Here is a 23,193-nt window from a genome sequence, read left to right as displayed (position 1 = left end):
AGAACTGCGTACGTGTTTCCGATTTCCCTCTTCCCAGTAGCACTTGAATGCACCCAGCAGGCCTCCCCCATCTCCAGGAAATTGCTCTTGTGTACGTCGCCAAAGACCTTCCCGCTCCCGTGTTGCTCAGTAAATGGTCAAGGCTCAATCTTCATCTTGTTCAGCTCACCGGTAGTATTTTACCAAGTTGGTCATTTCCTCCTTCTGGATTCCAAAACCTATACTCACTCTCCTGGTTTCCCCCCCCCTTACTGGTCATCCCTCAGTAGTCTCCATTGCTCATTCCTCCTCACCCCCCCCACCCTGTCTCTGCACCCCGAAGTGGCCCTGGATTTTGTCCTCTGCTCTATCGACACTCATCGTCTACAGGTTTGAGGACCTTGTGGTCTGTTCCCCCTCTACCCAGCCTGTCATTTGTACTCAATGCGCGTTTGCCAACATGCACTGGAATGAGTTGAGAAAGCCGGTTCTGTCAGTGAGTTTCTACGGAAAGGAACTGCTGAAGGATTTAGAAACAACAACCCCTCCCCCCCGGTGGGGATGGGAGTATAGACTAAAACACTATACTCACTGGACCATCTCCCTATCATCTATTACCCATGAGGGGAAGCAGCCCGGCACAGAGCACTGATGGTCAGACTGTGAGCACGCTGCGATCATCAAATGACTTGTTGAACTGCAGATTCCTGAATTCTCCCTCCGTGGTTCTGATCCAAGCAGTGTGGGATGGGGCTCAGAGTGGGCAGGTAGCAAGCACCCAGGTGCCTCTCATGTAAGTCGTCCCCTCTGCGACCGACGCTCTGGGAAACAGAGGGCACTATTCCTCAAGGTGAGGTCTGCAGTTTGGGGCTAGTTTGAGAAAGCTTTCTCAAGATCCAAAATGATTTGAAAGAGTAATTGTATGCCTATGGAATCTAATAATCACTTTAAAAATAAGGCTTGTATTATAAAGGTCCTTCGTTTCACTATTTCAGTAAATCCTTTTCATTGTATTTTAGAAATTACTGATGTGTGACAGGTTGGGGGGAAAAACCTGATTCTTCACGGACAGTTTGAGAAGCCCTGGCTCTGTCATCTCAAAAGCCCAGATTCAAATCCTGGCTTTTCTATCTGTCCGTTATAGGAGGATAGGCCAGTTCGTCAACTTCTATAAGCCTGGTGTCTTCATCTGTAAAGGATGGATAATAATACTTTAAAATTTGCCCCTGCAGGGTTGTGGTGACAATTTAATGACAGACTTTATCACTTTGTTGCAGCTAATAATTATTGAGATTTTACCGTGTGCTAAGTGCTTTCCATACGGTAAAGCTCCTATAATTCAGCGAACCTCGTTTAATTCCTGCAGCAACGAGAGCCTGAGGCAGGTTCCGCTATCACCTGCTTCCACAGTCCCCAGAGAGGTGGTCCAGGCTGGCGACTCACTCTCAGCCCCAGCCCCTGAGTTCTATCAGTGGAAGCTAGCATAGGTGAAAAAACTAATAGCTATGTCAAAATATTTCTGACAAGCCACAATTTTCCTCAAGTTAGAAACACATTAAGCAACAGGAAACCAACTTGTAGTTAATCAATCTGTGGGGAGAGTGAAAGGAAGCCAGGAGAAGTTTCAGTGTCTGGGCAGCTGTGTTTGCTGGTGTTTACCTGAGGGCAAGCCCGGCCTCCGAGCTAATGGTGGGGGAGAGGGAAACCCTGCCCAGATCAAAGCCCCTGAAGATAAAGGGGCTTTCATTCCTGCTTGCCCCAACTGTTCCAGACCCAGACTGCAAAAAGTGTCTCTTGACAGAGATTAGATCTTTTCCCAGCCAGGCAGGCACTGATGGAGAAGGAAGGCCTGAGTACATTTCCCTGAGGTTTTCGAAAAACATGAGAACAGAACTTGGTGGGGGGTGAGTCCCCACCACAGACAGTGCAGCCGCTCTGTGGTTTCTGACCAGAGCCGGCCACTCAAGAGGTAAGGAGAGCTCTAAACTCAGGATGCACAGAGCCACGGCAGAGGGAAATCACGGGCCATTGGCTACTGTCTGCAGCCTTCGATAGTTGTATATTTGTAGAAATATTTGCCTTCCCATTTGACAGGTATCTGGCTGAAAGGAGACACTTCACGCCCCATCGGCTCCCTCTCTGGACGATGCCCACTGCCCAGTACAAGCGCTCAGAGCCCCTGCCCCAGCTGGCATCTTGCCCAGTCTTACCACACCGCGAACCACCGTGCACTCCACTCCACCAGTCAGAGTCCGGCCAAGAAAGAAGGAGCAGAAGGGCCTAAAGGGGGGTTGAGTAAGCACTGCACGCCTCCCAAGCAACAGGCCCACCCCTTTTTCCTTCAACCCACACCCAACAGAAGCAGAGAGAAGAGAAAATGGGCCTCTCTCCTCCTCAGGAGGTGGGTCTGTTTCACCTCCTCCTAATATTTAAAAAAGAATGACGTTTATATGATAGATGTTTTTGTACATACAAGTCGGTATAGGGAGTAACACAATGAGCCTGTTTTCAGAACCCAGCTCCAAAGAGAACCAACAACTTGCCAACTTGATCTGGTCCCCTCCCCCTCTTTTTCCTCTGGAGTAATTTAAAACAAATGTCAGCCCTCGAATCGGTCTCTGACACCAGCTCTTCTCCGTTGGCGTTCCGTGAGAAAAGGAAGCCCTAATGCCCAATGACATCCATTTATGTCCTAAATGAACTTACCTCACTGGCATCCAGGATGGTATTAGCTGTGTGCCCTCCCTGGGAGACGTGGGACCAGAGGCCCTCAAATAATATTCCACGGAGCTTCAGTCTCTATAATATGCGACACACACCCTGGGCTCTGCCCGAGAATATATGAGGATATATATAGAACCACAGTGCCATCAATTCCCAATCCACTTTCCCATTTTTACCAGTTCTCCCAGAAGTATCTTTTACACTAAATTCCTTCAATGAGGATCCAAACATTTTGTGTGAATGATACACCACCCTCAACTCTCTTTGAATTTATGGTAGTTCTTCACGCCCTTATTTTCCTTTTTTAGGACATATATTTGTGGAGGAAACGAAGTCATCTGACCCATGGAATGTGCGCAGTACTGAATCTGGATGAGGACCTCCTTATGGTATTGTTGAACTTACTCCTCTCTGCTCCGTGTTTCCTGTAAACGGAGTGTTAGATTCCAAGGCTTGATGAGATTCAGTGGTTTCAAGTTGAATGGTTCTCCCAAGTTTTCTGTATGTAGGAGGGTCTAAGTCATAGTTGTCTAGGGGAGTTCAAGGTAAGGGCCAGGAGCAGAGAGGCCTGAGCTCTTCTGCTTTGCAGCAGCCCCAGAGTCCATGAGAACAACCCACACAAATACTTACAGAGAGGCTTGTTCACGCTGCCAATGATCATTGCCTATCGCGATGCAACCAGAGATACGGCTGTGCAGAAATCAGCCAGAAATCCCACACCGCCCAGAGCTTGCCCTCCAGTGAGGGGAACAGTGAAAGAGTAAAACAAGATAAATATGTATTTGATGCTCTGGAAGTGGATAACTGCCATGCGGAAAATTAAAGCAGGGAAGATGGAATAGGGACAGCAGGGTGCAGGGGGGAAGGGGGGAGATCAGTGTTAAATTCGATAGTCGGAAAGCCTCACTGAGAAGAAGGTATTTGAGCAAAGACTGGAGGGAGGTGAAAGAGGGGTCATGCAGATTTCGGGAAGGAAGGGGATTTCAGGTGGATGGAACAGCAAAATCCCTGGGCAGGGGCAGGCGTGACCTGTTTCAAGAACAGCACCGAGGCCAGGAACAGAGCAGGTAAGGAGAAGGGTAGCAGAAGATGGGGTCAGGAAGTGTTGGGAGCCAGATCACCTAGGGCCTTAGACTGGTGTAGGATTCTAGCTTTCACTCCGAAGAAGACTTGGCTGACTTAGGTCTGAAAGGGATCATTCTGACTGCTGCACTGAGAATCAAGTGCGTACACAGCAGGTTGTGGGAGGTAAAAAAAAAAAAAAAAAAGAAAAGAAAAAGAAAAAGGAAGAGCTTTCAAAAGGCTATTGCAATAATCCAGGAGAAAAAGGCCCGTGAGCCACCTGCCAAGCTCCTTCCAGGGCGCTAGCAATTTAGAGATGTTACCCAACTTAATCCTTACCAGCACCCTATGGGGTGGGCTACTAAGAATCCTCTTTTATAAACAAAAAGGAAGCTCCAAGAGTTTAAGCCTTTCGCTCAAGATGTCATTGCCGATGGTCAAACTAGATGATTCTAACCCCCCGAACTGCTTGTGCAATCCAACATATGTCTCTCTACTCAGGGCGCTTCAAAGGGCTCCTAAGAGCCTGGATGCTTTACCAGGTCAGATCAACGGCCGTGGCTGGTCACCACCTTGGACCTTCTGGTGACACCTCTTTATGCTGCCCTGGTCACCGTCTCCTTAACCCCTCAGTGTGCAAACCTCATCCTCGGTACCTTAGAACCTAAATTGTTCGTCCCTAGAGACCCTGACTCCCTTCTGCCCCCAGAGGGTACCTTAGTTAACCACAATGCCTCTGAGAAGCAGTCCCCTCGTCCTGGCTTCCGGAAGCCTTCACCATGAGGGGCTCGCCTTTGCCTTTCTTAATTCGTGCTGTCTGGGCTGCCACTTAATCCCATAATGACTCCACTTAATCCCATAATGACTCCACTTCCTGTTTCTCATGTCAAGGATGGCTGGCTGCCCCACCAAAACTTCTTTTTTGATCCTTCTTTTTTTTTTTTTTAATGTTTTTTTATTATATTATGTTAGTCACCATACAGTACATCCCTGGTTTTTGATGTAAAGTTCGATGATTCATTAGTTGCGTATAACACCCAGTGCACCCTGCAATACGTGCCCTCCTTACTACCCATCACCGGTCTATCCCATCCCCCACCCCCTCCCCTCTGAAGCCCGCAGTTTGTTTCCCAGAGTCCATGTCTCTCGTGTGATCCTTCTGCCATTATAGAGTGTGATCGAAAGTGGTGGCCCCGCCAGGGATTACGTTTTCCAGGAAGTGCACACGCACGCACACCCTGCATCTAGGTGAGACCAGTGGACTATGAAAAGTGAGCAAAAATAGCAAATGCAGCTAGCATTACCCCAACAGAGCTTGTGAGTAGAGACTTCCTGAATTTTTATTTCTACTAGGCTAGGAACATCAGCAGAATTCTCAGCAGTAAATTCCTCCATCATCCACACAGATCTCTCCTCATCCCAGCACTTCCCTAGCACAGGGAAGTAACAGGAGCTCCCCCTAATTTAGTCCAAGCCAGGTTCCTGAATTCTTCCACACCTCTTGTATTTGTTCCCCCCTGCCGTGATGGCCAGGCCAGGTTTTAAAAGATGCTATCAGCAAAATTTGATTAAGAATTTGAGTTCTTATTTGTTATCAAATGAACGGAGATACTGCTGCCAATAAGAGATTCTGATCAGCAGGAGATTGTCATTGTTATCACAATCTGTTGGTAAAATTCCAGCGCGATACGAAGAAACTACATAATTTCCTTGGCCTGTACAGGTTTCTTTTTTCTTTCTTTTTCTTTTTTTAATAAATGTGCTTCTGCCACCTGGCTTTTTGAAATACTCCAAGCGTGTGATGGTCTCTAGAGAGCCTGGGCAAGGAATTCTGGTTTGTATGGCCCGAAACTTACCCCCAGTAAAATCGTAACTTTCTGATTCCAGCTGGCCTCCTGAAAAACAGGTTTTACTGGTTGGCTAGATATGTAGGGTGCTTAAAAAAACTACCCACAACTGCCCCCAACTAGGCAGGATTAAGGCATTCTTATCTGGAAGAGAATCTGGCCCCCAAGTGTGTAGAGCTCAGGAGCACAGCAATATGAAGGCAGAATTTTTTTGACTGCCAGATCAAACAGATACAGGTGCCCCGCCCATCATCTCAGGGCTCCGCGCTGAAGCAGGCTGCAGTTACATCAGAAAGACGCCCCCAATCTGGGACAGAACAGCAGAGCTGTTACAGCCCAGCAGAGTAAAACTACGGGGTCCAGAATTCTCCATGAAGAGCAGAGGAAGACCAAATGACAACACAGGGGGGAAAGAGCTCTACTGAAAGATCGAAGATTCAAAATTTTCTCTTAAATCCTGATAATGAGGGTCTGATGACCTACATGGTTCTTCAAACCCAGTTTAACTGTGTCTTTAATGAGAACAAGGATGTCTGCTAATGTTGTCTTAACCATAATTTTCTCCAGGAATTCCTGGGCTGGAGATCGTGCCAAGGACTGTTTGTTCTTCCCTTCCATCTTGATTTTTACCTGACTGGACAAGAGGATGTCAGGCCAGAGTTCTTTATATTTCCCAAAGGTCAAAGTCACTGATGTGAGCCTGCCACTGCTTAAGGCCACCAAAGTGACAACTGTTTACCTTACACATCTTAGCAAACTGATCTCTTCCCTAGGTCCAGCCCAAGGCCAACTGGGACACCATACAAAGAGAAACGGGCAGAGAATGTAGAGGAGAAAGGTTTTGATCAAGTCTGTCCTCAGAGGACCACCCTTCCCCTAGTCCCAGAGCCATAAAGGTCAGTGTAGGTGAAAGGAACCACTTGGGCTCCCACTACTTCTCTATAGTACCTGGGCATTAACAACGCCTAGGAAGCATCTAAAAATATAGATGGCCAGCACTGTCCTCAGTAGCTTCTGATCTAATTGCTCTAAACCAATAAACGGTAGAGTCATTGAGGAATGTGAACATTCACAGGAGGGTGGCTTCAGGCAGAGTGAGAGGAGGCCATGTTGGCTCAGCCTAGGGTGAACGGGGATGGTGAGTTGACAACATGGCCTCAAGCACGTGAAGTCCTTGCTTAGCACAGGCTCCTCCACTAGCCGGGGCGTCCGATGCCCCTTCATGGCCCAGAGTTCCTGAGGAGGTAGCAGGGCCTCTGCCTCAGTCCAAGTCTTTGAGAATTTCAGGCCAAACTTGTCAATTCTGGGCCGCTCGCTCCAAGAGGAGATGTGAACAATTCACGTCTGTTGTGAGGTCAGGGGGTTCAGGACTACCATAGAGAGTGCTAACCGCCCTTGCATCAACGTGCGTCTTTCACCTTTCTCTCCCCTCGGCTGTGATCCTGACTTTGGTCACCAGATGACACAGGCAACAACGTGACTGAAGATTAATCCTGTGGGTGCGAGAGTGTGCTCCATCCAGGGCAGTCCCAGACGAGGACTCGCACTCAACTCCCACTCCTGGCCGATGGTCCTGCTCCCCTAGAGGGCAAGGGCTGGTTTTCTGAGGTTTTCTACATTCACTTCCCTCCTCACCACCCCTACACAAAGACCACTTGATATCTGCTCCTAGTTGGTGCCTAATGGAGCGTGCTGACCAGTAGAAGGCTTGGATATTTTTCTTCAGGGGCCAGATGCACAGATCTCAGCATTCACTCATTCATCATACCCTCAAATCTCCCTCCTCATCATTCCCTCCCTTCATTTCAGGGATCCAAGGGCACACCCGTTACCAGCCCATCTCCACAGAGGAAGCTTCCTAGACTCTCCAGGGTAGAGCCGTCCTCCTGTGTGGACTCCCACCACACTCCTGACCTAAGTGACTATTCTTTTCAGGCTCCTTCAGGTGCTGTGGAAGGGTGGGGATCTTATTCTTCCAATCAGATAAGGCTCTATGATGATAGAGTTCACCAACACCCATTCTGCTGCTTCAGTACTCCAAACACAAGGTATACAAGTGGTACTCAATATCGGACTGGGGCCCACCACCGGTGCTTGTAATATGTATTTTGGGGGAGCGGGGGAAGGTGGTTAATTTTTAAATAGGGCAATGATTTCAGACTTGAACCAAAATCATCAATGAACATGAAGCACCTACTGGGTGTGTGTCCCTGCACAGAGAAAGAGGGAGAGAGAAGTCACTGTGGCTCCTTCTAGGGGCTTCCTACATGCCAGGTGCTGTACTAAACCTGTACACGGAAGAGTTCATTCAACCCTAACTGCCATCCTCTGAGGTTGGCATGGTTATCACTTTCATTTCCCAGATAAGGAAGCTGAATTTTAAAGAGGTTGAAGGGCTTTGACTAGTAAATGGAAGGGCCAAAACTGGACCCCAACACTGTCTGAATCTAAAGACCACGTTCTTAAAGCCTGTGCTCTAGTGGCCATCTTGTTTGACCTGTGACTCTCTCAGCCAGAGCTGTGCCCACCTCACCCTGGAAGCAAATGGTTTCAGTTATAAGGAAACCAAGAGTATTGAGTTCAAAGCCCAGCACACACTTAGGATGCTAGATACTTGATATGGTGAACTGGACCTTTCAGCAGCCCTGGATAGTTGCTGTTATGGCAGTGGACCCTTGGCATTTACAGAGTCAACATTTGACACTGTAACTATCAGAGAACAACCCCAAAGGTCCTAAATATAAAACAGGCTGATTTTGCTCATGAATATGAAGTGTGTGCACAGAAAGCTGGCAGGAGCTGATCCCTTAAGATGTGAGAGAGCTCATCCCCAGGCCATGACCCAGGGCACAGGGGGGTGGGCTCTGTGCCCTCCATGCACCAGAACGTGATACAAACAGCTCCTTGTGAACTATGGTTCCTAAAGGAATAAGGCTGCTAGTCCTTGTGAAGGAAAGTTTACACTCTATGATGAATTTCTGCTAATAGATTTATAAATGCCTATAGCCCTGTACTCATGAAATCGTAAGAGACAGAAATTGTTTAATTGTTCAATTATGTGTGACTGCATATATGGGGAAATTTTGTGCTCTGGCCGCATGTGCATGAGTCCCTTATCTGTCAGATGAGAATGAATGCCTCACCTAGGGCTGCTGTCAATAAATGAGAACTTGGTCACAGTGACGAAGAGGATGTTGATTAAGAATTCTCAAAGATCTCTTGGGGCACAGGGGTGGCTCAGTCAGTTGAGCATTGACTCTTGATTTCAGCTCAGGGCATGATCTCAGGGTGGTGGGATTGAGCCCCGGGTCAGGCTCCATGCTCAGCACCAAGTCTGCTTGAGATTCTCTCCCTCTCCCTCTGCACCACCTAGCATTCCCCCCCACTCTCTCTCTCTTTCTAAATAAATACATAAATATCTTTAAAAAAAAAAAGAGCCAGTTCTCAAAGATCTCAACAGAACACCCTCATGAATGTCTAATCTACTGTTGAGACACTTTATAGAAGAGGAATGTGAGGCTGGGGGAGTCATGTAACCTGCCCAGCAAATGTCTGGCCCTAAAGCCTGTGAGCTTTACTCCCTACAGCCCACTGACAAGTCAGCAAAAAAGTTGTCCACTGCTGCATGCTGACCCAATCAACGAATGTGACTTGGGAGGATGGAGGGGAAAGGAAGAGGGCGGGTGAAGGGAGAGAGCTGTGCCTGGGCTCCTCACCGTCCCTCCCGCCCCCAACCACTGCTGGCCTGGGCATGGCAAAGCTGCGAGCTTACCTTTGGACCACATCTGTTTGGATCAATCAATTCGGCCAGGATGCTGGTAACTCTGAGCTCAGAACAGTAGGCCTACAGGCAACTGCCACTCCCCTGCTCTCAAGATGCTAACAGTCCTAAATACCATGAGAAATCAGACAGGGACCCAAATACCTAATGCACTATTTACTTTGTCTGCCCCCCGCCCACACACAACAGTCCCAGGCAGTGAGCCCCTGAACCAGCTAGTTATCTCAATGTTGCCAGGGCCAAGGTCAGTGCCTGTGGCTTGGCTTCATGTGCCAAATAAGTGAACATTTTCTTCTTGCAAAAAAGGTGCTCAAGAATCTTAGCCCAGGACTAGGGGCCTACATCCAACCTGGGATCAGAGCATCCATGGATGGGGAAAGCCTGGAGGACAGGAGAGAAACAGCATGGAGGTGGGCGTGGGCAGGCACCAGGGCACAGAGAGAGGGTCAAGTTGGCCCAAGCAGGTGCATAAAGCTGAGCAGCGGGAGGGGACCCTGAAAGGGAGACTGGGACTTCAGCCTGCGGCACCGTGAGTCACCATGGAAGAGTCTGGAGATTATCAGGCACATAGTGGAGAGCAAATAAAAAGTTTCAGAGCAGGGGAGGGAAGTGATGAGCCTGCAGAGACTATCTAAAGTCAGCAGGAGGAGGGTACGGCAGCTCTGAACATCCCCAGTCCACTCCCTGAAAGTAAGCAGCCAACAAACTAGTAACAGCAGCGGCTTCTTGGCCACCTACCACATGCCAGGTCTGAGCCAAACACCTGCTGAATCTTCAAAATAACCCCCCAAGGCAGGTAACTGTGGGATGCAGAAACTGAGGCTCAGAGGGGGTGAGAGACATACCCACAAGCATCCTACTGTTAGGAGGCAGAGCCAGGGTCTCAACTCAGATTTGACTCAAGGCCCACAGGCCAGGAAAACCTGGGTGCAGCCCCCAGTGCAGACAAGACGAGGACCAAGCCTGAGATGAGGAAGACACTCAAATGGGAGCCCGTTTGGGAGAGTGGTGCAAAATTTCATGGGAACCCAGCTTTGTAGTCAGACGAATCTAGACTTGGACCCCAGCTGCATTACTCATCCCTGTGTGATCTTAGGCAAATGTGACACGAGTGCTCCGGGTCTCAGTGTCCTCCCCTGTAAAATGTATGCAAAACCACCTACCTCACGAGACTGCTGCAAAGGGCTGGAAGTAAGGACCATGCTTAATAACTGGTGACTTGTAAACCTGCACAGGCGGGAGCAGGGGACAGGGCACGGGAGGTGGTGGTCTGGCTTGGCTGCCGTGGCTGGAGGAAGTCTTCATTTGCGAGAGGAGATGAACTTTCTGGGAGTGTCATGAGTCAATATTTGTCTTTGGCTAAATACAGGACCTCGATGTTCATCTCGACAAAGCCAACATCTGCTGCTCTCAGCGTTAACTCCTTCAAACACTGCCGCACAGTCAAGAGCAGCTGATTTAAGCACCCTCAGGAAGTCAGAACCAAGGGAGGGGTGCCGGAAGCCTGACCTCCTGGCAAACTCTGAAACCAGGTCCCAGCCGGGTGGTCCCTAGCTGTCCACCCAAATCACTGTGTGTCCTTGCAAGTCACGTATCCTCTCGAGCCTCTGCTGCTCACAAGGAAAGGAGCCGAACAATCCTTACTTCGCAGGGCTACAGTGAAGCCCAAGGGAGAAAACAGAGGAGAAGGAACTTTCCAGCACACAGATGAAACTATTAGTATTTTAAGTTTCTCTAAGACCATGATGTAACTTCATCGCCTCTAGAAAGCCATTGGAAATAAAGCTTGTAGGTAAAGCACCTGCCCATTTCAGAGAGGAAAAAGAAACGCTGCTTAAGGAATACCAACTTAAGACACTGAAGATTTCTTCCTCGATTAAAGCACCCTTCGATTATGAATGGAGGTGACTTATAACTGTAAGAAGAATCACATCTCTGTGATTGTACGCATGAAAGATAAAGCTGTTCAATGCCCTCAGAGTTTGTCCCCCAGAGCCCTCTGCAGACCCTTGAGGGGAGGAGGGTGGTAGCAGGAAGGGGGTGGGGTGGGGAAGTTCTGCTTTGATTTCCATGGAGCAGAGGGCTCACTGCCCAGGGCAGGAAAAGCCAGTAGACCCAAATTCTCACAAGAAACCCCTATCTCTGGATTTTCCCTCAATTCAGAAAATAGTCCAAACTCACTCCCCCTCCCAACCTTACCCTTAGGTACTGGGCCCTGAGAAGAAAAGAGGAAGTCAGTCAAGTGGTCCCAGAGTGAAACCAGGGTAGCTGGGGAGTACTGAGGTCTGGGCACCCAACCCTGATTTCAAGAGAAATGCTTCTCTGCCCGGTCAGCTGCATCCATGCTCTGAGCTGAGTGTTGTAGGGTGTTCTGGCCTTCTTGCTTGGTGTTGAAATAACCTAAAGGGCTCTCACCACCCCCACCTCCCACCAGTCAAAAGCTGTAAATAGAGAAAGAATACACTGGGTTCTCTCTTAGTCTGTGAACAGACGGGTTATTTACAGCCACAGTCCTCATTTCTGTTTCAGCTGTTCTCAACCTTCTGGAAGGGGTGTGTGTGTGTGTGTGTGTGTGTGTGTGTGTGTGTGTGTGTAGCAAGAACAAGTCCAATTTAGGGGCTCTGGGCCTGGGTATAGAGAAACAGTGTGATGAGGATGAAGGGCTGGGGAGGGGGCAGTGAGTTGAGGCAGAGACCCCCACTTGGCTGGACCACCCTGGAAAGATCACATTCCAGGTCTGAATTCTGTTCCAAAGAGTAAGGTGAGAGACTGCCAAACACACCCACCTGAAGTTCACCCCAAGCCTTTGAGCCAAGCACTGCAACGTGCATTTCCACTGACCCAGATAAATACTATTAGCAGTCAGTCAGAATTCCTGCCTCCAACTTCACCCAACTCCCCAACATGGATTTCCTGGCTTATGATAACTGCCTCCATCTCTCAGCCACGACTGAAAGACCAGGGAAACTGCAAAGAACAGAAGGTAAATAGGCAGTGACACAAATGTGAACAGAAGTTCCTGCGGGGGCCTCCTCTGTACAAAGAGCACGGGGGGGGGGGGGGGACACCAAGTTCTGAGCTCCTTGCTGCCTCTGTATGGGACAGCAGGAAGTCCTTTTATTATATCCTAATCTTCAGCTTCCCAAGGACAATGACCGATGGACACTGTGCATCAGGCTGGCCCTTGTGAATCTCTGTTACTTCGCCCTCATGGAGGCCGGCAGGACTGCTCTAGTTCTTCCCTGAAGACATCCGAGACACAGAGAGGCTGAGGTTGTACAGTCAGGAGCTAGTAAGTGACAGAGCCAGGATTTGAACCCAGGGCTCCCTGTGTCTGTTCCCCTCTCATCTTCAAGGTCGGGAATGGGGAAGGGGCAACAAATGTCTTCTTTTTTTCTACTCTCTCCCCCAACCTGCTCCCTCTCTGACACAATTCAGTGTCAGGCTGGGAAATTCAATGTCACTGGAAACCAAAGAAAGACACATGAAAACAGTAAGATACCACCTTCCCCCTTTATCAAATTAATAGAGGCTGAAAATATATATAACATAGAGCTGACAAGAGCACTCTTACATACCTCTTGTATGGAAATTACATACAACATTTCTTCTGAAGGATGATTTGACAAAATGTATCAAAGCATGAGAATATCCATTCTCTTTCAACTCAGTCATATCTCCAAAAAGTTAACAATCAGAGAAGTTGTCAAAGATTATAGTTCCATCTGAGCCCACAGGTAACCTAAAACAACCTCAATTTATGACAATAGAGGAATACCTAAATGTTACAGAATGTCCACAGGATGGGATATGATCAAATAATTAAAAATCACATCCATGAAGATTTCTTAAAGCTTTTTTGTGAATAATTGCATACATACAGAAAACTACAGAAAGCAGTAAACTGAACCATCATGTAACCATTACCCAGCATCTGTAATGATCAATTTATGGCCAACGTTTTTTGGAGAATTTTGCGGTTTTGTTTTTTAAGATTTACTTATTTATTTGAGAGAGAGAGCACAAGCATGAGTTGTGGGAGGGGCAGAGGGAGAGAATCTCCAAGGAGACTTTCCACTGAGCGCGGAGCCTCCCACAGGGCTCGATCTCATGACCCATGAGATCATGACCTGAGCCAAAACCAAGAGTTGGACACTTAACCGACTGAGTCACCCAGGTGCCCCAATTTATGGCCAATCTTATCTCATTCATATCCACCAAGCCCCCACCTTGGCTTTGAGAAACAAACTGCCGACACCATAGCACTGCATCCATAAACATGTCAGTACGTATTTCTAAAATGTATTCATTTTAAAAACACAACTAAAATACCATTATCAAGCCTAACAGAACTTTCAGTAATTAAGGTTTCCAAACAAAAAAAAAGTGTTTATAATACAATGTGAATTGATAAAGAATATTATAAAACCATATATGCTATAATTTTAGTTGAAAGAAAGAGAGGGGGAGGCAGGGAAGAGAAAAAGAAATGCTATTCAAAGAGAAAATAACTTAAAAGGAACCATATCCAAAATATTGTCAGTAGTATACAGTTACCCCTGTGTCATGACCTTAGAGAGGATTTTTGTTTACTTTTGTATTTGTGTCTCTAGTTTCACTAACAGGAATCTATGGTGTTAGATACCTATTTATCGTTTCTCTTATTCTTCTTTCATATAAGTGCAAAGTTTCCCACTGGTATCATTTCCCTTCAGCCCAAGAAACTTCCGTTAGCAGTTAAGAGTAGGGCTGCTAAAATGAAGTTTCTTGATTTTCCTTCATCTGAGAAGATCTTTATTTTTCCTTCACTCCTACAGGATATTTTTTCTGGATTTAAAATTCTGAGGTGACAGGTCTTTTCTTCGAGTACTTTCAAGATGTTATTCCCCTGTCCCTGGCCCACGTGGTTAGAAATGAGAAGCCTGCAGTTGTTTTAAAAGGCTTGACTATTAAATAGAAAACGTGTCTTATTTCCCTGGCTGCTCTCATAGTTTTTATCTTTCATGTTCAGCAGCTTGGTTATGATGTGGCTGAGTAGTTGTCACCGAGTTTATCCTATTTAGGATTCACTGAGATTCTTATTTTTTTAAAGATTTATTTATTTATCAGAGAGAGTGTGCACAAGTGGGGGAGGGGCAGAGGGAGAGACAGAATCTCAAGCAGACTCCCTGCTGAGCACAGAGCCCAACAAAAGTCTTGATCCTAAGACCCTGAGATTATGACCTGAGCAGAAACCAAGACTCAGATGCTTAACTGAGTGAGCCACCCAGGCGTCCCTCCCTGAGATTCTTTAATTTGTAAGTTTATGTCTTTCCCCAAATTTGTCACATTTTTAGCCATTCCCTCTTCAAATTTTTCTGCACCAATACCTTTTCTTTTCACCTTCTGGGATGGGACTCCAATAACATGAATTTTCCTTGTTGATGTTGTCCTATGGTATCCTGAGATGCTGTCCATTTTTTCCCAGTAAAATAAATGTATATTTACAAATATAAAACACTGCATTATTTCTATTGATCTATCTTCAGGTTCACAGATTTTTTTTTCTCTGTCATCTCTTTTCTGTCACTAAGCCCATGCAATGAATTTATTACTTCAGATGTCATCTTTTCAGTTCTAAAATTTCCATTGGCTTATTTTGTATCGTTTCTATTTTTCTGCTGATAATTTCTATCTTTTCATTCATTTCAAGAGTAAAGAACGGTTATAACAGCTACTGTACATCTGTCTCATAATTCCAACATCTGAGTCATCTCAGGGTTAGCACCTATGATGGTCTTTTCCCTTGAGTATTATTCAGATTTTCCTGGCTCTTTTTATTTGAGAAAATTTGGATTGTATCCTGGACTTTTGAATAATACATTATGAAACTGAATCCTGCTAAAATTCTCTGGAAAAAAAATGTTGATACTTTTGTTTATTTATTTAATGGACAATTAACCCACTTAGTTTCAGATTGAAAATTCTGTCGCATCTTTTGTAACTGGTAGCTTTGCTGCCAGTTTGGGTTTCAAAGCCTTTGCTAGGCTAGCTGGGTCTGCCTGTCACATAGGCAACTCAGGGTTCATCCAGGACCTGGGTAATGTTAATGTCATGGTCAAGTACTCCAAACCTTTGCTGTGCTTCTTTGGGTCTATTCCATGCACACACACCTTGGCACATGCCCATGACTTATATTAGTCCATGCACAGAGTGAGTGGGACCCTTTGTCCAGCTCTCAGCTCTCAGGGATTTCCTCCCACTCCCTGCTGGCTCCTTTGCCGGGTTCTTCTGGCTGGAAAGATGGGGCTATCTCAGAGTTTTAGCCTTCCACACCATGGTGCAATTCCATGTGACAAAGGCCATTATGGGTCATCATTCAAGTTTCAGGTCCAGTATCTTATCTGCATCCTATCACTCTCAGGGCTCTCGCGTAGTTGCTTTTGCATTCTGTCCAGTTTTTTAGTTGTAAACAGAGGGAGGTGATAGTTGGATTACATCATCTTGGCTGGTACCGCTGCCCTTCCTTCTCAGCAATTTTTACTTCTCAAAATTTCACTCATCTCTCCAAAGCTCCATTAAAATACCATTTCCTTCCAAGAAGCCATCCTTCTTCTCCCAGCTAGAAAAACTTTCCTCTTCCTCTGTATTAGGGAAGATTCAGATTTGGCAATATTGAGACTCACAGCCAAATCTTTTCATGACCACCTTTGTTCAAAGATCTGGGTTCAAGGACATGGCTTTAATGAAATCAAACCCAACCATGAAGGCTCGCGGTGGTTAGGAGAATAGATTTCACCTAAAACCCAGCTTTGCTAATTGCTGCATGTGTAACTTTAGGCAGGTCACTTAATTCTATGTACCTCAGCTTCCTCATCTACGGAATGGAAATAATAATACCACAGAGAATTGTTAGGAAGATCAATTAGGTTAATAGTTAGAAAGCACCTAGAATAATGCCGTGCTGTAGGTATAAAAGATATCACTCTCTCACAGGTTCCCATAACTTTGTTCTGCAGATGACGTAACCCTACACAGGGAATAAGAAAGAACAGACAGAATGAGCTCTATCACCACCTCTTACTATGCCCTGAAAGGGACGATAATTATTTCGGTAAATGATTAAAAGAGCACAATTTGAGCATCTGGGTGAATCTTCTGGAAAGCCCCATGGTAGAATGAAAGGATAATTGCCTAAGGTGGGTTAGGAAATCTGGCTTCCAGAACCAGATCTCCTTTGGGTCTGGCTTTTCTGTTCTAAACCATGGGTACACAGGGTAGAAACTGGTCTACCTGCACATGGCTGATTGAGTCAACATTTGTAAAAGGCAAAAAAGCAAATTTCTTAATTTACCCTCCAATGCCTTCCTGATACACTCATCATAAAATCCAAATTTTTTAGACTGTCGCCACAGAGCTTTTGAGATTTTTACTGCTGCCGTCGTTATCTGTGACCTCATCTTCTGCCACTCCCTCACAGCCCTCACATTCCAGCTGGACTAAACTAATTGAAGTTTACCCATCCCACCTCATCATTTCCCACTCGCACCACTGCTGTCATCCTTGAGCTCAAATACCTCTCCCTACCCTCTTGTCAAATATGTTAAATGCCTCCTTTTCTATGTCAACTCCTCAAGGACTTCTGAGAAGTTTTCCCAGACTCTCCAGGACACTGCTGGGTTTGGCTCTTCCTCCCTTGTGTCCTAGACTCTCCGTACACACCCTGGTAGCACTTTCCAGCAGATGGTAATCACTTATTTTATAGGTCCTTCTCTCCCTCACTGCACCAGTGTTTATCAAAAATATGTATTTTACATGAGTTGGTCTCAAAATCAAGTCAGAGCATCACTACTAGCTTTTTAAAAATAGAATTAACTGTGTGTGTGTGTGTGAGAGAGAGAGAGAGAGAGAAAGTTCTATTTCTCTGGAGAACTGAAACACATTGATACAGCCTCAATGCATTCTCAGTCAAAATCCCCACTGTTATTTTGTAGACACTGACAAGTGAAGTCTAATATTTATAAGGAAATCCAAAGAACCTAGAATTGCAAAAGCCATCTTAGGAGAACAGTTAAAGGACTTACATTACCAGGCTTGTTATGAAACCACAGTAATCAAGACAATGTGTTATTGGTATAAGGACAGACAACTAGATCAAGGAAAAAAACACAAAATCCCTCAATGGGCCCACACATATACAGTAACAATTATTTTACAGTGGTACCAAAGAAATTTAATGGAGAAAGGAAAATCTTCTCAATAAATTGTTTCGAAATGTCTGGATATCTAAGCAGGAAAAAAAAATTGACCTTTGACCTCTACTTCACTTTATCCATACAATTAATTAGAGAAGGATCTTAGACCTGTATGTGAAAGTTCGAACAATAACACTTCTAGGAGCAAATTACAGGAAAATATCTTCACGAACTTGGAGCAGATAAAGATGCCTTAGGGCACAAAAGGCACTAAATAACAAAAGTAAAAATAACGGTTAGATAGAAGTCCATCACATTTAAAGTCCAATTTATTTGAAAATGGCCCTGACAGCTAACCTCAGTTCTTAATGTGAAAAAGGCTGAAGAGGCCCAGAAACAACCACCTCAGGACAACATGTACCCAAGATGTTCCAGGGCCTCGCACAAGGGTAACAGCGTGTGTGTTATGTTTCACCAGTGAGGTAGGCCCGGAGTTAAGAAGCATTTAAGAGAACAAGAGAAGGTCTTTGTCACGGGCAGATCAGAGTATCGCTAGGAGATAAGACCCACTCAGAACGTACAGTGCTACTAAACTATGTAATTCCGACCTGCAATCTACACTATTTCAGGCGAAGAAGCGAGCAGGTTGGGGTGGAGTAGACGCATTGAGGACAGAAACAGAAGGGAACTGAGAAAGCCTCTCATTGCTTCTCCCCATCCCATTTTTCGAGATGAGAAAACAGGCCCGCTGGCATGGAGGAGGCCACATCACTGATCGGCGGCAGAGCCAAACGGGAACTCAGATTTCTTGGCTCCCTCTCAAAGGCTCCTCTTATCACTGTGTCATGCTGCTGACCTCAGTATCCAGCCAGGCTTCATGGGAGATGTAGGGGATTCGCATTAGGCCTTAAACGTGAAGACCTGAGACGCTCTCTGTGACGCTCCCAGGACACTGCCCCCGCACGCGACAGGTGTTCAGTAGAGAATACTGTTGTTCCATTAGATTGGATTTCCCAGATGAGCAGTGACAAAGCAGAAGGCCCCACAGCCAACACTTCTAGGCAAAGCGCATTTCACACCAAGATTGGTCCTACACCTGCCTGGCACCCCATTCCACCGGCTACTGCTGCTCCAAGAAAGCCAATGAGGCTCACTCGGGCTCTTCTCTAACTCACCAGCCATGAGGATTGAAGAAGGAAACATTCACCCTTTCCATGATATGCCCTGAGTTCAGATTCTACCCAAGAAGTAGGAAGGCTAACAAACCGGACAAGAACACAGCACAGAACTAGCCTCACCCCAAATCTCTGGCACAGGTCGATGGCACAGATGGCAACTGGTGAGATGCTGAAAGAAAGAGGCTGCTTAGAGATGAGAAACAGCTGGGATGCAGGAACAAACCAATGCCTCATAAAGTATGAGGCCGCATAAGCAAAAAGAAATTCCAGGTTTTTCCCAACAAACAGGACTGCATTCATTTGTCCTCTGCCCAAGCAGAAAATGGCACTTAAGCTTCTGCTTGCCTTACTTTACAAATCCATCTGCCATTTCACACACACACACACACACACACACACACACACACACACACACACATACCTTCTAGCATCATGGGCAGATTTTTGCAAGTTCATGCATTCAGCCAACAAATACTTACAGAGTGCTATGCTCTTCAGGCCCCGTGGTAGGTGACATGGATCCAATGGGGACTCAGGCCCAGTGCCAGGTAATAAGGATCCAACGGTGACTCAGGCTCAGTGCTAGGTAACGAGGATAACAATGACACAAGGGTGACTACAGTGGGTCTCTGCCTCCGAGGGAGAAAGACGGGTAAGAAAGAATCACAGCTGCCCAGCAGGCTACCATGAGGACAGTCCAGTCACCCAGTCCGGATGGCGCAGGGAGGCTGCCTAGGGGAGACGTTTCAACTCAACAGGGAGAGGAGGAGGAACTGGACAGACAGAAGCAGGGGATGGGTGGGTGGGCTGTGCTCAAGGGCCCCTTTGGTCATTTCTTTGCTTTTTGTAAAGAATGTCCCTTTTAGGGGTGTCTGGGTGGCTCAGTCGTTAAGCATCTGCCTTCGGCTCAGGGCATGATCCCAGTGTTCTAGGATGGAACCCCGCATCGCATCGTGCTCCCTGCTCAGTGGGAGGCCTGCTTCTCCCTCTCCCACTCCCCCTGCTGGTGTTCCCTCTCACTGCCTCTCTCTCTGTCAAATAAATAAATAAAATCTTAAAAAAAAAAGAAAGGAATGTGCCTTTTACCTTTTCATTCAGACAAATTTCATCTGAACACAACGAAACACTTGCTACCTTCCATAAATCTGACAGTTTCTTTTGATGCCAACTGTGGAGAGAAGCCACTAAATTAATAACTATATGAAGTATCACCCTCTCTTTGTGAAATTAGGTACTTGTTAACCTTAAAAAGAAGATTTTATTAAAACCTGTTAAAAAGTTTCAGGGACATGACAATGGTGCTTTGCTCCTACCTACAACGTAGACATAAAAATGCACCCTCATAACACACATGGTCAAAATCCAAGAGCTCATTACGACAGAACAGCTGCCTAGACCAGTGTAAGAGGATAAAGCTCTCCCTTCTGCAGAGTAGAAAATAAAAATTAAAAAACAGTGCTTTTCTTTGGGCTCCCTTGAGGCAGGGGCTTTTATGTGCCAAGCTCTGTGCTCTACACCAGCTCACCAAAACCCCCGACCCCCTCTGTGCGGGGGGGGCTGTCATGCCATTTTACGGAAGAAGCGGCTCAAGAAGAGAAGGGTTAAGTGATTTGTCCAAAGTAGGCATCTAGAAAGTGTTGGGACTGAGATTCAAACCCACATGTCCAAGCTTCACTGAGTACTAATTATTAATGCCAAGCACTGTTCTTAGTACTTTTCAAGGATTAACATAGTTCACCCTCCCGGCAACCTTATAGGGAGACTGCCATTGTCCCCATTTTAGAGGAAAAATGAGCCAATTAAATAACGTGCCCACCCCCGCACATCTCTCTGCTTCCAAAGCCTGTGACAGATCCACAGGCAACAGGAGGTGTGGAGGGAAGCAGGAAGGTCGGCCCTTTCCACAGGCTACATCCAGTTCACGATGGATCTCCATTCTCCTTTTGTTCCCCTGTGGGAAACTGAGGCTGAATTTTGGGGAGTGCTGTGTCCAGAATTGAAGGTGGTGGGTATTGGGGCTTGGCCCTCACCATCAGTCTGCAAAGGAAACTATTTCACTAACCTTCCTCGAGGAAGGCCCCCCAGCACTGATGGTGGCCTTGCCTGTCCCTCTGGTCAGTGACGTCAGTGGTGTTCCAAGAGGCATGTGAGGAAGTCAGCACACACAAGCACTTGGCACATGTTTACCTTTGTTAAATTCGGCAAAGCTCTGAGGAAATTTTCATCGTCAGTGCTCGGGATTTTGTGGCAAAAATGGTGAGTTCATGGAACAGTTGCTGGGACTGTGGAAACACGTGCTATCTACCTTAAACTTACACAGTGCTGTCTGTCCGTTATATCTCAAAACTGGTAGGGGAAAAAACAGAAGCAATATTTCGAGAAAATGGAAGCAAGATCTCAGAACAACCAACACATTTTAAGATGCAGCTTTCTGGTTTAGAATTCAAAGGCTGGGGTATTTATTACAAAGATACAGTTTTGGGGGCACCTGGGTGGTGCGGTCAGTTAAGAGTCTGACTCTTCGTTTCAGCTCAGGTCGTGAGCAGGGTCATGGGATCAAGCCCGGTGTTGGGCTCCACGCTTAGCCTGAGTCTGCGTGGGATTGTCTCTCTCCTGTTCCCTCTGCCCCTCCTGCTTGTACTCGTACTCTCTTTCCCTCTCAAATAAATAAATGAATAAATAAATATTTAAGGAAAGTTTTAAACTTATACTTATTATTTATAAACAATTATATTTAATTATATTACATTTAAATGTAATAATAATTCATAAATATATTTGTAAATCGTAGTGATCTGATTTTATAATCTAATTACAAAAGATAGAAAAGAAACCTAGGCATGAGGTAGCAGGCTAGAGCATTAAATATGTCAATTTTGAAACAATCTCAATATCCAGCCATAGAAACAGGCAAATTATATATAGAATTTGGTAATATCCTCTGAGGCCATTAACATACCACATGCACTGTAAAGACAGAAAAATGTTTATGGTAAAGGGAGAAACAAAATAAACACCATCCACGCTAAAATTATAATTATAGTAAAAACCTTTTTTTTCCCCCACAAATGGAAAAATGGATGATGGCAGGAGAACACTGTGAAATGAGCACTAATGTGCCAGAACGCCAGGAATTAAAAAGTGTATCATTACTACTATTATAATGTTTGTGAATAAAATAAGAAAAACAAACTTAGAACCCACTAGGTTACCCACGAGCAGGCACATGGCCCTCCTAACCCAGTTTCCCCTCTGTTAGACTATCGTAGTCTTCCAGGAAAGGCATAAAACTCAGATAAAACACAGGCTCTCTTATCTTAGCACAGGGAGGGCAAACCCATTTGCTTGGCACATCACAGCGTGGCCCTAGCTGAGCTCTCTCTGTGAGTTATAACCCAAATCTTCCCATAACAGGCTCGCCACGCAGTGAAAGGACTCCCTCAACTTCTGCTCTTCGTGTTTGAAGACAACAGTTCCCTTTACTCCCAGCCACCTCCTTAGAAGCAAGTCTAACAATGGTTTGGAAATTGGTTACCCCTGCTCTACACCCCCCCTTGTCCACCGCACACAATACTATCAACACCAGCAGCAAGGCAAACCCTCAGGGGTAATGTCACCACATCAAGGCCATTGCTCATTTCCACCTATTCAATTCCACCATCCTTCCAGGCTCAGATCAAGCACAGGGAAGAGGAGGGACAGACCTGGGTCACAACCCAGCTCTCACTTTCCAGCTTTGTGACCCCAGGCAAGTTATGCAACCTCTCTGGACTCATTTCCTCAGCCATTAGGTGGGACTGTCAGAAATGCTTCATGTAGGGGCGCCTGGGTGGCACAGCGGTTAAGCGTCTGCCTTCGGCTCAGGGCGTGATCCCGGTGTTATGGGATCGAGCCCCACATCAGGCTCCTCCGCTATGAGCCTGCTTCTTCCTCTCCCACTCCCCCTGCTTGTGTTCCCTCTCTCGCTGGCTGTCTCTCTCTCTGTCAAATAAATAAATAAAATCTTAAAAAAAAAAAAAAAGAAATGCTTCATGTAATTGCTGTAATATACGAAATAGGTAAAACGCAACTTCACCTGGTACAGGAGTCACGAGGCACACGTGACTATGGAGCCCTAGCAGTGTGACTAAGCCATACTGAGATGTGCCGTAAATGTAAACTATACAGAAAAACAGAATGTAAGAATGTTGGGTTGATAATTTTTATGTCGAATGCATAATAAAGTAAACAATATTTTGTAGATATTAGGCTAAATGAAATATATTAAAATCAACTTCAGAGACACCTGGGTGGCTCAGTTCGTTGGGCGTCTGCCTTCGGCTTAGGTCGTGATCCCGGGTTCCTGGGATCTAGTCCTGCATCGGGCTCCTTGCTCAGCGAGGAGCCTGCTTCTCCCTCTGCCTGCCGCTCCCTGTGCTTGTGCTCTCTCTCTCAAATAAATAAATAAA

The 23,193-nt window shown here is 46.0% G+C and overlaps 1 protein-coding gene across 10 annotated transcripts in view; it reads right to left on the bottom strand.

Annotated features, from left to right (window-relative positions):
- ST6GAL1 (ST6 beta-galactoside alpha-2,6-sialyltransferase 1) overlaps window positions 1-23,193 on the bottom strand; it is a 116,876-nt gene that overhangs the window by 36,868 nt on the left and 56,815 nt on the right. For 8 of the 10 annotated variants that reach the window (XM_045811225.2, XM_087861483.1, XM_045811223.2 and 5 more), the window contains one exon: window positions 19,225-19,327. The exons of 1 other annotated variant lie outside the window; for it this stretch is intronic. The gene's annotated coding sequence lies outside the window, so the exon portion shown is untranslated. Of the gene's footprint in view, window positions 1-2,189; window positions 3,436-19,224; window positions 19,328-23,193 lie in introns of those variants that run through there. One more of the 10 variants, XM_045811230.2, reaches the window with a different exon arrangement.

This window comes from Ursus americanus, chromosome 4 (genome assembly GCF_024610735.1).
Source record: "Ursus americanus isolate L20-20 chromosome 4, mUrsAme1.1.p, whole genome shotgun sequence".
NCBI classification, from domain to species: Eukaryota; Metazoa; Chordata; class Mammalia; order Carnivora; family Ursidae; genus Ursus; species Ursus americanus.
Note: the sequence above shows the minus strand (reverse complement) of the source record. Positions and strands in the feature narration are given on the sequence as shown.